This window comes from Macaca nemestrina, chromosome 1 (genome assembly GCF_043159975.1).
Source record: "Macaca nemestrina isolate mMacNem1 chromosome 1, mMacNem.hap1, whole genome shotgun sequence".
Classification (NCBI taxonomy): Eukaryota; Metazoa; Chordata; class Mammalia; order Primates; family Cercopithecidae; genus Macaca; species Macaca nemestrina.
The window spans coordinates 213,790,100-213,802,750 of NC_092125.1; the positions used below are offsets into that span (position 1 = coordinate 213,790,100).

At 42.5% G+C, this 12,651-nt stretch overlaps 1 long non-coding RNA gene across 1 annotated transcript in view; it reads left to right on the forward strand.

Moving 5' to 3' along the window:
- The first annotated feature begins 3,402 nt into the window (after positions 1-3,402).
- Positions 3,403-12,651, forward strand: part of LOC139364050 (uncharacterized) — a 45,860-nt gene continuing 36,611 nt past the window's right edge. Inside the window, exon 1 of the long non-coding RNA XR_011625249.1 lies at positions 3,403-3,492. This is a non-coding gene — a long non-coding RNA (uncharacterized lncRNA). The remainder of the gene's footprint in view (positions 3,493-12,651) is intronic.

The following is a 12,651-nucleotide window of genomic DNA, read 5'->3' on the forward strand; positions in this document are numbered from 1 at the left end:
TAATTTTTATCTTGTCTCCTTGCACCCTACCAGAGTAACACCCCACATCACAATAAATGACCAATATCTTTGGTGTATGAAAGAGTTGAACTAATGAGAGAGGGGCTGAAATAACAGTTTCTTGGCTTCTCTTAAACGTTGGACACTGACTACAACTTTTCTTCCTTGGTAATTAGTTCATTTGTAACACCATTGTTTGAAATGAACAATATTTCACTCCATCACTCCCTGTTTTCCTGTCGAGCTTTTTGTTTCCTCATAACATTTGTCACTGCCTGACATTACATTTACAGAAGTGTTTTTGTATCTGTCTCTTCCATTAGAGAGCAAGGACTTTGTCTTGTTCGTGATCACATCCTCAGTATCTAGGTTTGTGCCTGACGCAGTTGTAGATGCACAAAAATTTGTTGAATGAATGCAGAATCAGATGATGAAACACTTAATGCTAAACAATGCTTTAAAAAGTGCAACACAGAAGTTACAGTGTTAATTATCTGTTGTTCAGTAAGAAAGTGGGCAAATTTTTTTCATCTGGAATGGGGAGAATCCATGGGCACAGCAAAAGGAATAATGAAATCATCTATAATTCTTACTGGGATAGATGGATCCAAACACAGTATGTGACCAAAAACATGGGGTGTAGGCATATCAGCACTTCAGTATCATAGTCCTTATATTTATAGAATGCTTGTCATTTTATAGTGCTCCTTCCCATACTAACTCACTTTGTACTCATCCCATGCCTGAAATATATATTGTAGTGTATAGGGATTATTATTTCCTTTTATAGATAAGAAAACCTAGGTTGGTGAAATTTAATTATTTGCTGAAATGGATTTAGGGATTTTCTATGGTTTAAATGTTTGTCTTCTTCAAAATTCATGTTGAAATTTAATTGCCATTTTGAAAGTATTGGGAGGTGGAATTTCCAAGAGGTGGTTTAGGTCATGAGGGATCCACCCTCATGGATGGACTAATGCTGTTATCATGGGAGTAGGTTTGTTATTGAGGGAGTGGGTTTGCACCCTCTTGCTGTCTCTCGCCCTCTCCTTGCTCTTTCACCACGTTTTGATGCAGCAAGAAGGCCCTTGCCAGACATCAGCACTTTAATATTGGACTTCCCAGTCTCCAGAACTATGAGCCAACACCTTTCTATTTATTATAAGTTTCCCAGTCTGTGGTATTCTGTTACAGAGCACAAAATGAACAAATACAGCATTCTGTCTTTTAGTTTATCAATCTTTCCATATAGCACAGTTGCCTCATAAGATGTCTTTAAGAAAAAGCAGATGGAGCGGGACATATTTTGAAAAGCTGGATGCCAGATAGGTGCATTTTAACCTCATTGTGCCTATAAGGTTCTGCAGGATTGGGCTTCTGCCTGCATCTCTAGTTTCACTTTCTGCCTTTTTTCCCAGCTCCTGAACTTCAGCTACTTTGTCCCTCCTCATCAAGAGCCTTCCTAGTCCACAGCTTTCCCATATGCTGCTTTCTCTGCCTGGAACACACTTCAGCCCAATTTTCACCTGGATAACTCCTACTTCAGAACTGAGTTTAAATGCCACTTCTTTTTTAAAAAAAGACTTGCTTTTTTTACACTCCACTTCTATTTAGCCCCATTTATTTTTAAAGCACCCCATAACTTATAATTATTCATTTAACATCTGTATCCCAAACTGGACAAGATTTTTGAGGGCAGGGTACTTACCTGTCTTGTTCAGCAGTGCTAAGCTCATATGATTCCTAGTATACAGTAAGCACTCAATCAATATTCTCTGAGTCTAAGAAATGAACAAGTGGTGAGGGAGGGCTGTGCTTTATTGTCTTAAAATTGGAGTCTATTCCTTTGGTTTTAAGCATCTTTCCCTGTAGTTAAAGGGTTGCAGTATGTTAACAGTTATCTACTGCTACATAACAACTCCAAAACTAGGCAGCTTATAAAAACAATCATTTTGCTTGTTTACAGTTATATAGGACAGCAATTTTATTTTTTTACGTACAGAAAAACTGCAACAGAGGACAGCAATTTGAGATAAGTTCAGCTAGATTGTTCTGATGGTCTCACCTGAATTAACTCATGCATTTCCTATTATCTGGTGACTGGATTGGGCTGGATAAGTAATATGCTGATGGGGCTAGATGTTGACTGGGTCACTCTCTCCTTGGGATCTATCATCCTCGAGGATGGTGGCAGTCTCAGGGCAGCAAGTAGGGTAACCAGCCATGCTGCTTTGTGTGTGGGACTATCCTGGTTGTAGCAGCAAAATATAATGGGAAACTCCTGAGTCTTGGGCAGATCAGGATGGTTGGTAACCCTATCAACAAGAAAGAAAGAAGGTGGAAGTTACAAAGCCTCTGAAGTCTAGGTTCAGAAATTCCACAGTGGGACTTCTGATGTATTCTATTTGTCAAAGCGCTACGAAGCCAGCCCATACTCAAGGGGGTAGAGCAATAGACTTCATCTCTTGATGAGAAATACAGCAAACATATGTTGTAAAGGGAAATGCATACAGGAATAAAAGTGTTTTGTTTTTGCAATCTACTACAGGCTTTATGGAAAGTAAGACCACAGATTCAGGAATGAAAGAAAGGCTTTTTTGTTAATTGAAATATTTGTACTAAGTAGGGAAATATTGAGAGAGCACCCAGTAGTCAAATGTTGAGCGACAACAGTGACAACTACGTCTCAGTTTCTTAACACATCAAAATTATAGGGTTTCTTTTATATACAAGTACAACCTAAGACAGACACCTCCTTTGGAAAAATGCCATGGGGTGGGCAGATTGAGAGGAATGGTAAAATCTCAGTCAAAGGAGAGAACACTTCTTGGCAATTAAGGGGAGAGGAGAGGGCAAATCTTGTAATTGTATGTTGACAATATCAAAAAGGCTATTTCAAGAGTAGTATTGATAAAATGCTTGCCAAGTAAAAAATTTGGGATAATACTTTACATTTATATAATGCTTACTGTATGCCAGGCACTGTTCTGGTACAGTTGATTTACAACTATTTATACATTTAAACCTCACATTAATAGCTAAGGAAACTATAATAAAGGACAAGGTCACCTACACAGCGTGTGGTGGAGTCAGGGTTTGTACCCAGGTACTTTGACTCCATTTGCCTTTCCAGGTGTTGCCATTTTGCTAAGTCCGCTTCCTGACTAGCAGTTGGGAATGGCAATCTAAATTTCTCTTAAGGAGCTTGCTCTTCCTTCTGAGGGTTAGCGAGAAAGGCCGGCCCTGGGTAGCCTCGGAACTGAGATCTAGAAACAAACACGCAGCGCCCTGAAGGGCGGCCGTAGAGTTTGATTCCGGAACGGAAGTCCATGGCTTGGGCTCCCACCCGGACAAGAGTGGCAGAGACTCTTGCGCAGGCGCAGTGACGTAGTCAGTGCCAGAGCCCAGTCCGCGCCCACCTAAAGTAGCCCGCGAGCCCCGTAGACCGAGGGTGGGGCTGGCCTTTCCCCACTCCCGAACATGGCCGTCGAGGTGGGCGAGGGGAGACGGTCGCCGAGAGCGTCCCCCGCGGGGCAGGGCGGAGGGCAGGGGTAGCGAGGAGGGTGGGAGCGGAGGGACCAAGAGCAGCCTGGGAAAGTCGGACCCCGAAAGGGCCTGGGATACGGGAACGGCTGCCGCCCTGGGGCCCGCGGTGGTCGTGTAGAGCTTCTTGGACGTCATGGAATGCACCAGGCCTCAGAGATAATCATTTCAACCCACGCTCACATTTCACAGACAAGCAAACTGAGCCCTGTCTCCTCTGGAAGCCTGGAGAGAGCTTCCATCGTTTACTTTTATTTCTCTGAACCTGTATTTCTCATCTGTAAAATGGGATGACCGGTTCCTGCCCGGCCTTTGATTGCACTCTTAATGGGCACTGTTTTAAGTGCTTCTTATTCATAAGATTATTGCGGGGAAATCAAATGAGATAATGAAAGTGAAAGCCATTGGCATGCTTTTAAGCATGATAGAAATGTGACCTCTTTATGAAAGGCTGAGCCTTATATGTTAGTTTTTGTAAAGAAAGAGGTCGAACTTTGCTGTTTTCTGGGGCTCTGGTCACCCCACTCTCCCTGGCCAGGTCTGTTGCAAATAGATCCAGTAATCAGTGGAAGAGTTGAGAATAGGATTGGCCCAGTACAGACAGGTGTCTGATTTTGTCCTTGCTGTAGAGTACATCTTTAATACTCCTTCAGAGGAATTAAAATGAGTTAGTAATTTGTAGCTGCTCTAAGTGTAGTTCTCTGGCAGCTTCAGAATGTTTTTCAGTTTCCTAATTAATTTGGAAGGTTGGAAATTGTTGATATTGAAAATGGAACATGGAACATTTGACTTCTGTTTCCCTTCTTCCCCTTTTGGTCGATAGAATCCCTGTTGTAGTGGGGGAAAGCCTTGGCATCTTCATTGCCTCCTGTTTTCATTCACAAGCTCACTGTTCCTTTTGTGAACAAATGTATAATATTTGTTTTCTAATATTTTTAAACACATTTATGCAATAACTAACATGGATCAAAAGCACTGTGCCAAACCTTTGAGAGATGAGAAATGACTATGATAATGGTCCTGCCTCTCAAGGGTCTCATGGTATTAACAGGAAATAAGGTAGTAGGGGGTCTGATGCAAGTAGAGTTACATTAAGACAAAATGAAGGTTTCACAGACAACCTCCCTTATTTTATTACAGCCGTTAGTTTAGTTGGGATTGGCGTCATGTCTTCCAGTGAACACTATATTTAGAGCTAAAGTTACATGCTTTTTCAGACCCTTAGTTGTCGTGAAAGAGATTTTAAGTTTTATAACTGCTCCTTTCCAATATCCATCATCACTGACATGCCACCTAACTCTGGGAATATATTCTCAAAGGACCTGAGTGAGGCACATACATATAAGGAGAATTTCTGAGGCTTACCTTTGCTTTTCATGTTGGTGGTGTGACTTCGAGATTTGCTGCCCTGTCCCACGACTCTTATATTCTCTTTTCCTTACTTCAAGGTCCAGGTAGTCCACTAGATCTTCCTAGCCATCTGTATCATCTTGTTCACCCCTTGAAACTGTAGCATTCATGGTACATGGCTCTTGACGTTTAATTGTAGACCAGTTTGTATTGTTAGTTAACTTTCATTCTAAGATTGTGAGTTGTTGAGCAGAGGCTGGAGGACAATGTACAGTAGATGGAAAAGCACAGGTTTGGAAGACGACTTGAGTTTGAGTTCTGGTCCCTCTGTTTATTGGCTGCGTAACCGAAACTTTGTGAACCTCAGTTTCTTCAGCAATCACATATCTGTAAAACCTGTCTTCTGCAGGATTGTTACTCATAGACACGTGGTGAGAAATAACTAAATAAAATGGGAAGTACTTTTCTTTCCTTCCCTGCATCCCTTTTTATTTTCTGTTCCCAGCCTTATACAGTGTTTGTGCCTATAGATTCCATTAAATACCAGTTTAATTAATGAGAGCCTGTCACATCCAGTTAAATTATGAATGTGGACTAAAGTTTTTTCTCTTAATCCAGAATCATAAAATTTTAGAATACACTTCTGATTCTCAGCCTGATGCTCTGCCACTATTCAGTGTAGTTCACAGATGTTTCTTAACACCTGTTAAGTTCCAGGTACTGTCTTTTGAAAGAAACATGAGATGAGACAGGGTTACTCTTCTCAAGAAGTTTCAGTCCATCTGGGAAGCTAGGAATATCTTCCTCTTATCCATGTTGCCTCTATCCCAGCAAGTAAACCTTCTGAAAATTGGAGTTCTCTCAGGTGTGGAGTTCTCTCAGGCCATCTTTTAGCTCTACACTCTTCTTGAGTAAACTCATCCACCCCTGTGGCTTCAAATACCCTCTACATGCCAGAGACTTCCAAATTCATACTTAGAGTCTAGACTTTTAAACTTCAAACCCATATCTACAGCTGTCTTTAATAAATGCACCTATTCTACAACTATTTAACGTTGAACTTATCTGAAACAAATCTCTCCAAGCCTGCTGTACCTCCAGTGTTGCCTATCTTCATGGAGTGGTTGAAACCAGGGACCCAGGCATCATCCTGTGATCTCCTGTCTCTCATATCTCCCCTGCCTATATATCCAGGAAATCACTAAGTCATATAGTTTCTGCCTTCAAAATATAACTGAAATCACCCAATTCTCTCCATCCCCACTCATATCACCAAAGTTTAAGCTACCATCATCTGTCTCCTGTACCACTGCATAAACCAAAAAGTACCTGAGACAGGTCTCAATCAATTTAGAATTTTGCTTTGCCAAGGTTAAGGACATGCCTGGGACACAGCCTCAGGAGGTCCTGAGGACAGGTGGTCAGGCTGCAGCTTGGTTTTATACGTTTTAGGGAGATATGAGATGTTAGTCGATACATGTAAGATGTACACTGGTTCAATCTGGAAAGGCAGGACGCCTTGAAGCACGGTGGGGTGGGGAGCTTCCAGGTCATAGGTGGATTCAAAGATTTCCTGATTGGAAGTTGGCTGAAAAGAGTTTATCTAAAGACCTGGAACCAATAAATGGAGTGTTTGGGGTTAAGACAGACAAAGGTTTTTATTAAGCAGGTGAAGTTTCTGGGTAGCAGGCGTCAGAGAGAATAGATTGTAAGTGCTTCTTATCAGACTTAAAAAGGTGCCAGACTCTTAGTTAATTTCCTCATGGATCAGGAAAAAGATCTGGAAAGGGAAGGGAAAATCTATGGGTTGTAGAGACAAACTTTGCAGGTGCCGTTTCAAAATATGTCCAAGAAGATGAAGCACACTTGCTCACGCCTGTAATCCCAGCACTTTGGGAGGCTGAGGTGGGTGGATCACCTGAAGTCAGGAGTTCAAGACCAGCCTGGCCAACATGGCGAGACCCAGTCTGTACTAAAAATGCAAAAATTAGCTGGGCGTGGTTGTGGTGGGTGCCTGTAATCCCAGCTACTCAGGAGGCTGAGGCAGGAGAATCACTTGAACCCAGGCGGCAGAGGTCGTAGTGAGCCAAGATTGAGCCAGTACACTCCAGCCTGGGCAACAGAGCGAGACTCCGTCTCAAAAAAAAAAAAAAAAAAAAAAAAAAGTCAAAGAAATACAGTTTGGGGTAAAATAGTTTGAGTTCTTTTCGGGCCCCCTATCTGTCATGTTGGTATCTTATTGCTATGAAGAATCTGTTTTGTCAGTCTTTTTTTTTTTTTTTTTTTTTTTTTTGAGACTGAGTCTTGCTTCATCACCCAGGCTGGAGAGCACTGGCATGATCTTGGTTCACTGCAACCTCCGACTCCCAGGTTCAAGGGATTCTCCTGCTTCAGCCTCCTGAGTAGCTGGGATTATAGGCGTGCACCACCATGCCTGGCTACTTTTTATATTTTTAGTAGAGGTGGGGTTTCACCATGTTGGCCAGGCTGGTCTCGAACTCCTGACATCAAGTGATCCAAAGTGATCCTCAGCCTCTCAGAGCACTAGGATTACAGGCGTGAGCCACTGCGCCTGGCTTTTTTCGTCAGTCTTAAGGTTTGTTTTAATGTTAAATGCTGGTCAGCCTATTCCGAATTCCAAAGGGAGGATGGTATAATGAGGTGTGTCTGACCCCCTACTTCCCATAATGGCCTGACCTAGTTTTTCAGGTTAGCTTAGGAATGCTCTCGGCTGGGAGGAGGGGTCCATTCAATTGGTTGGGGGCTTAGAATTTTTTTAAAAAAATTTTTATTTACAACAGTAATAGCTGTCTGTCTCAACTCTCCTGTAATCCATTTTCCACATGGCAACAAGAGTGATCTTTTTAGGTACAAAAAGATCAGGCCACTTCCCTGCTGAAAATCCCCCAGTGCCTTTGCTGATAGGATTAAAGTTCAGTTATTCCCAAGCCCTCTGACAGTCAATATACTTTGCCTCTACTGGCTTCTCTGTCCCCAGCTGCCATCACTCCCCTTCCAGCCACACTGGCTGTTTCTTTTTGTTTGTTTTTGTTTTTTGTTTTTTTTCATTTCATTGATTTTTTATTAGTGCATGTTGTGTAACATATTTCACTTGCAAGTATGAAAGATGAGGGGTCTCTCTCTCTATGTGGGCCGCTCCCGGGGTCTGGTCACAATATGCCACCACAGTGGGGGTAAATCACCTTCCTTTCGGGCAGGGGGCAAAGCTTCAGTTAAAGGACCACCAGGTGGCGTTTCCTCCTGCAGCTGCTTAACCTCTCGTTCCCAGCTTTCCCTCCGCAGTTTCTTCCACTGTTCTCTTTTGGCAAAGTAATCAGGATTTTTGTTTTTGTTTGAGACGGAGTCTCGCTGTGTCGCCCAGGCTGGAGTGCAGTGGTATGATCTCTGCTCACTGCAAGTTCCGCCTCCTGGGTTCACGCCATTCTCCCACCTCAGCCTCCCGAGTAGCTGGGACTGCAGGTGCCCACCACCATGCCCAGCTAATTTTTTTGTATTTTTAGTAGAGGCGGGTTTTCACCATGTTGGCCAGGATGGTCTCGATCTCCTGACCTCGTGATCCGCCCGCCTCGGCCTCCCAAAGTGCTGGGATTACAGGCATGAACCACCACGCCCGGTCCACACTGGCCGTTTCTTTGTGCATTGATGATTACTCTTTCAGGGAGGCCTTCCTGCCCCCTATAATTTAGATTAAGTTTCCTTATGCTAACTTTAAAATTACGCACTTTATAAATTTCAAAAGGAGATTTTATTTCCTATAAAGGGTTACAGCCTGTACAGTGGCCATCCTGACAGGCTGGGAAGCATAGCCTCTGACAGAGCCTAAAAGGCAGGCACTTTGAGGGAGAAAGGGGTAAGACAGGAGCATAAGCTTAGTGGGTTGGCCAAGTATACATATTCAACAGGTTACAGGAGGAACTAAGAATATTCACGAAGGTGGTCCTAACACCTGCATACTGAATAAACATGCATGTTACATACAACCCATGTTCACTTTGGGGTGAAGACTTAACATTTAAATATATTACAGTTAGGCCCTATATGTCAAAAGGTCTTTTCAGGATGCAAAGGCACTCAAGTGCATAGCCTCTGTAAACCGGCCAGAGCCAGTGCATGGTCAGTGGTTTTCTTAAGCAGAAAGTTACTGAAATCAGTTTCCTGTCCAATCAAAGCTGTAGTTACAACTTGTGGAGCAGGGGGTCAGTAGGTCAGCATCTGGCAGTGGATGAGCTGCCATTGTTTCAGTACTGCTTATCTCCAGGCCTGTACTTGTTTAGCTTCTGGAGGAAAAGAAAAATCTTGTGGCAGCTAGAACAGAGTTTATCCTTTAAGTGTAGGATATGTGACTTAACCCTTGCCTGGTGTGGCCTTAGGTCCTGTTTATAATTTAGTATCTGATTGCTACAAATGGTCCATTCTGTCAGTCATATGATCTCTATTTTCATATTAGGGCTGGTGCCTTGTTGTGTTTAAACTGCAAAAGGAAGGAAGTATAATGAGGCATGTCTGACCTTCCACTGGGCCATGACTGGGAATGCAGTTTTTAAGGTTTCTCTGGGGTCCAAGTGGCCAAGAGAGGGGTCCATTCAGTCGGCTGAGGGGCTTATGATCTTATTTTTAGTTTATACCTACTATGGCTTCTGATGAAAACTTGGCCTTTTATTTTTCTTACTGCTTGTCTTAATTATATAATACTCTTTGCATAAATATTTGGCCATTGATTTGCCTATTAGTCTGCAAGTTTCTTGAGGCAGATATCACGTCTCCTCAGTACCTCTAATGCCCATTAAATAATGGTTAAGGAATGAGAGCAGTCAGGTAGCTTATGACGAGTGTCAGAGAAAAGCTCAAGATGGTGGGTGTGATGGAAATTCAGAGACGAGATCACTGGGACCTGCGGTGGGTGAGACAATATTTCTTAGAAAAACTAAACTTTTTTTCAAAGGTGAATATTCAGGAAACAGAGCGTACAGCTTGACAGAAAAAGGGTTACATTTAAGGTAGCAATTCAAAATAAAGGTGGAGAAGTCAGTTGAGGCCATCTTATGGATGGTCTGGGTGCCAGGCTAAGGAATTTCAACTTTATCCTATAGGCAGTAGGAAACTATTGATAGTTTTTTAGCATAAGCGGTAATATCTGGAAATCAGTGGCATTGGAAATATCTCTGTTAGGACTCGGTGTTACCCACGAGAGAAAGCCATCCAAATAGGCTTAACTGGAAAGCCCAGGCATAGAGCCATCTTTAGGCCTGGCTTGATCCAGCAGCGCAAGTGATAGAACTGGCTTCTTCCTGTGTCTCTCTGCTTTGCGTCCTAGGTGTAGCCTCCTTTCTCAGGCAGGCTTTCCTCTCATGGTGATGGGATGGTGCATGAGCTCCAGGCCCACGTCTTCCAAGACCGAGGTCTAGGGGAAAAGAGGTCGTTAGCTTTCGCAGTGATTCCAATAACTATCCTTGAATTAAATCTAGAAGGCTGGGACCGCCTGGCTTGGTATATATGCACACCTCAGGATCAGTATTTGTTACTGGAAGAATGCATTGTGCCAAGTGCCTTAATCCTCGTTTAAATTTACAGTCCCCCTTTCCCAACTTATAGAGGGGTCGGCCCCAACCAAACCACATTGAATGAAAGCAGGGGAGGAGTGAATTTCTAAGTGAAGACAGGCTTGTGGCTGCAAACAGTACTTAAAGGCCGGGTCCCAAACCAACAAATGTCCATTACAAGAAGGAAGGTCAGCGTGGTCATGTAAAGAATATACTGGAGCAGAGAGAGACCACTGCTGAGAATTGTCTGTCATTCTTATGCTTCTGCCGTGGCCTGGGAGGGTTGTACTCTCATTCAGTTCTTTACAACAGCCAGAGTCCCTCTTCCAGTGCTCTGCTCACCAAAGTTCCCATCAGTCTACTGAGTAATCAGAAGGGAAGACAGAACTGGGATGTGTTTGAGGTGTGTAGGAGGCTGGCCACCGATCTCATTGTCCAGTCCCATTTTGCCATGTGGGAGGAAGACCCTCATCCTTCCATCTTAGTATCTAGTGTAGCAGTGTGCTGGGGAGAGGAAGGCCGCCACCTTGGCAGGATTTTCTGTCTGTCTGGCTTATGGTGATTTAGCTCTTTTTGAATTTATTACTTAAAAAATGGGTTAAGAAAAGACCAGCTGCTTTTTAGGCTTTTCTCCTGGTTTTTGTTTATTGCACAAATAACATCACAACAAGAAGAAGGGATGAAAAGAAAGGGAAAAATAGTAGAATACTGTAACCATCTTGTTAAAGAGACAGATGGCCCTTGGCAGATGTGTAAATATTGTCCTCAATTTATCTTGCATCCTTTAAATGTGGACTTGTCAAAAAAAAAAAAAAAAAAGAAAAGAAAAGAAAAAAAAACTCTCATTCTGTAATAGTATCAAGAGGTACCTTGGTACAAAGTGCCATATAGCTGTGTTGAATTTTAAAGTAAGTGTTGGCTAGACAAGAAAAACTATAGTCCTTACTCTTACAATTTAAGCTGGAGGAGCTGCAGGAAAGTGAAGGTAAAGAAAGGAATTTGTGTAATGTTTATTTACCTTTCTCCCACTGCATAGTCTTATATGTGAAGGAAATGCAGCTTCAAAATCATTTTCTGTCTTCTGGTGTAATCAATCTCTTGAGGGCTGGCTGGGTCATTGAGATTCTGAAAACCCCAGAGAGCTAAGAAGGCATTGAATACATGCTTTTGAACCAGGCTAATGAATTGTTGTGGCCTTGGCTGAGAGAGGGGATTGGCTGATATGGGACTGTCTTGTGGTAAGATTGTCACTGGGCGGACTGACCTACTTTGATACAGTTTTCTTCCCCCTTCAGCACTTTTAAGTCTTTTTAACAATTCATGACCTGTCGACTATTAATTTAATGTGATTGAAAGAAACACTGAATGCTGCCATTTTAAGAGCATAATTGAAAAAGCATAGCTTTTCCAAGTCAGTGGGGGAAGCCTAGTATTTGCAGAGCCTCTGGACCTCAGTAACATCTGACAGATATTGTAGGTGGTACATTGAATAAATAGGATCTATCGTGTGTTGGAGAGTGGTTTCTGTAAGTAGGAAATTAATGTTGCCCACAATGAGTCAGATCTGAAAGAATGGTGTTCAAGCCTATTGACTCCCACTCAGGTACTCTAAGGACTAAGTCAGCCATTCTTAACCCTTTCTGAAATGCAAGGTACTGGCATATGACAGGTGGTGACCTTGAAGCATTATCTGTCCCCTTTGGGTTCATTTGTGTAATACACAAGCCAGTACAATCAATGTCTATCAGCTCATGCCCTTCAAAATTAATGGAATCATTCCATGAATGCTTCTATGGAACTGTCTTTTTTTTTTTTTTTTGTCTCTCCAACACAGAGCCTCCAGTCACCCAGTTCTCTCTCTTCTCCCATTTCCCTGTAGATACGATGATCTTTTCTCCCTAGCAAAGTAGAGAGGAACACTGCGCATTCTGTCAGCAATCCTTCAATGTCCCGTCCACATGATCTGGGTACTATCTCCAATGAACCATGTTCTTTCTCCCTTTCACAGCTTAATTTTTGAGAAAACTGAAAAATTATTACCAGTATATGGAAATTTTAAAGCACTCTTTCTATGATGACTTAAAAAAAAAACTTAAGCATGTAATCTCATAATAATGATGTGATTGACTGTACAGTACAAGCACCTGAAGTGTGGGACCAGCAGTCTGAACCTTATTTTTCATTTAAATCAGGGCAG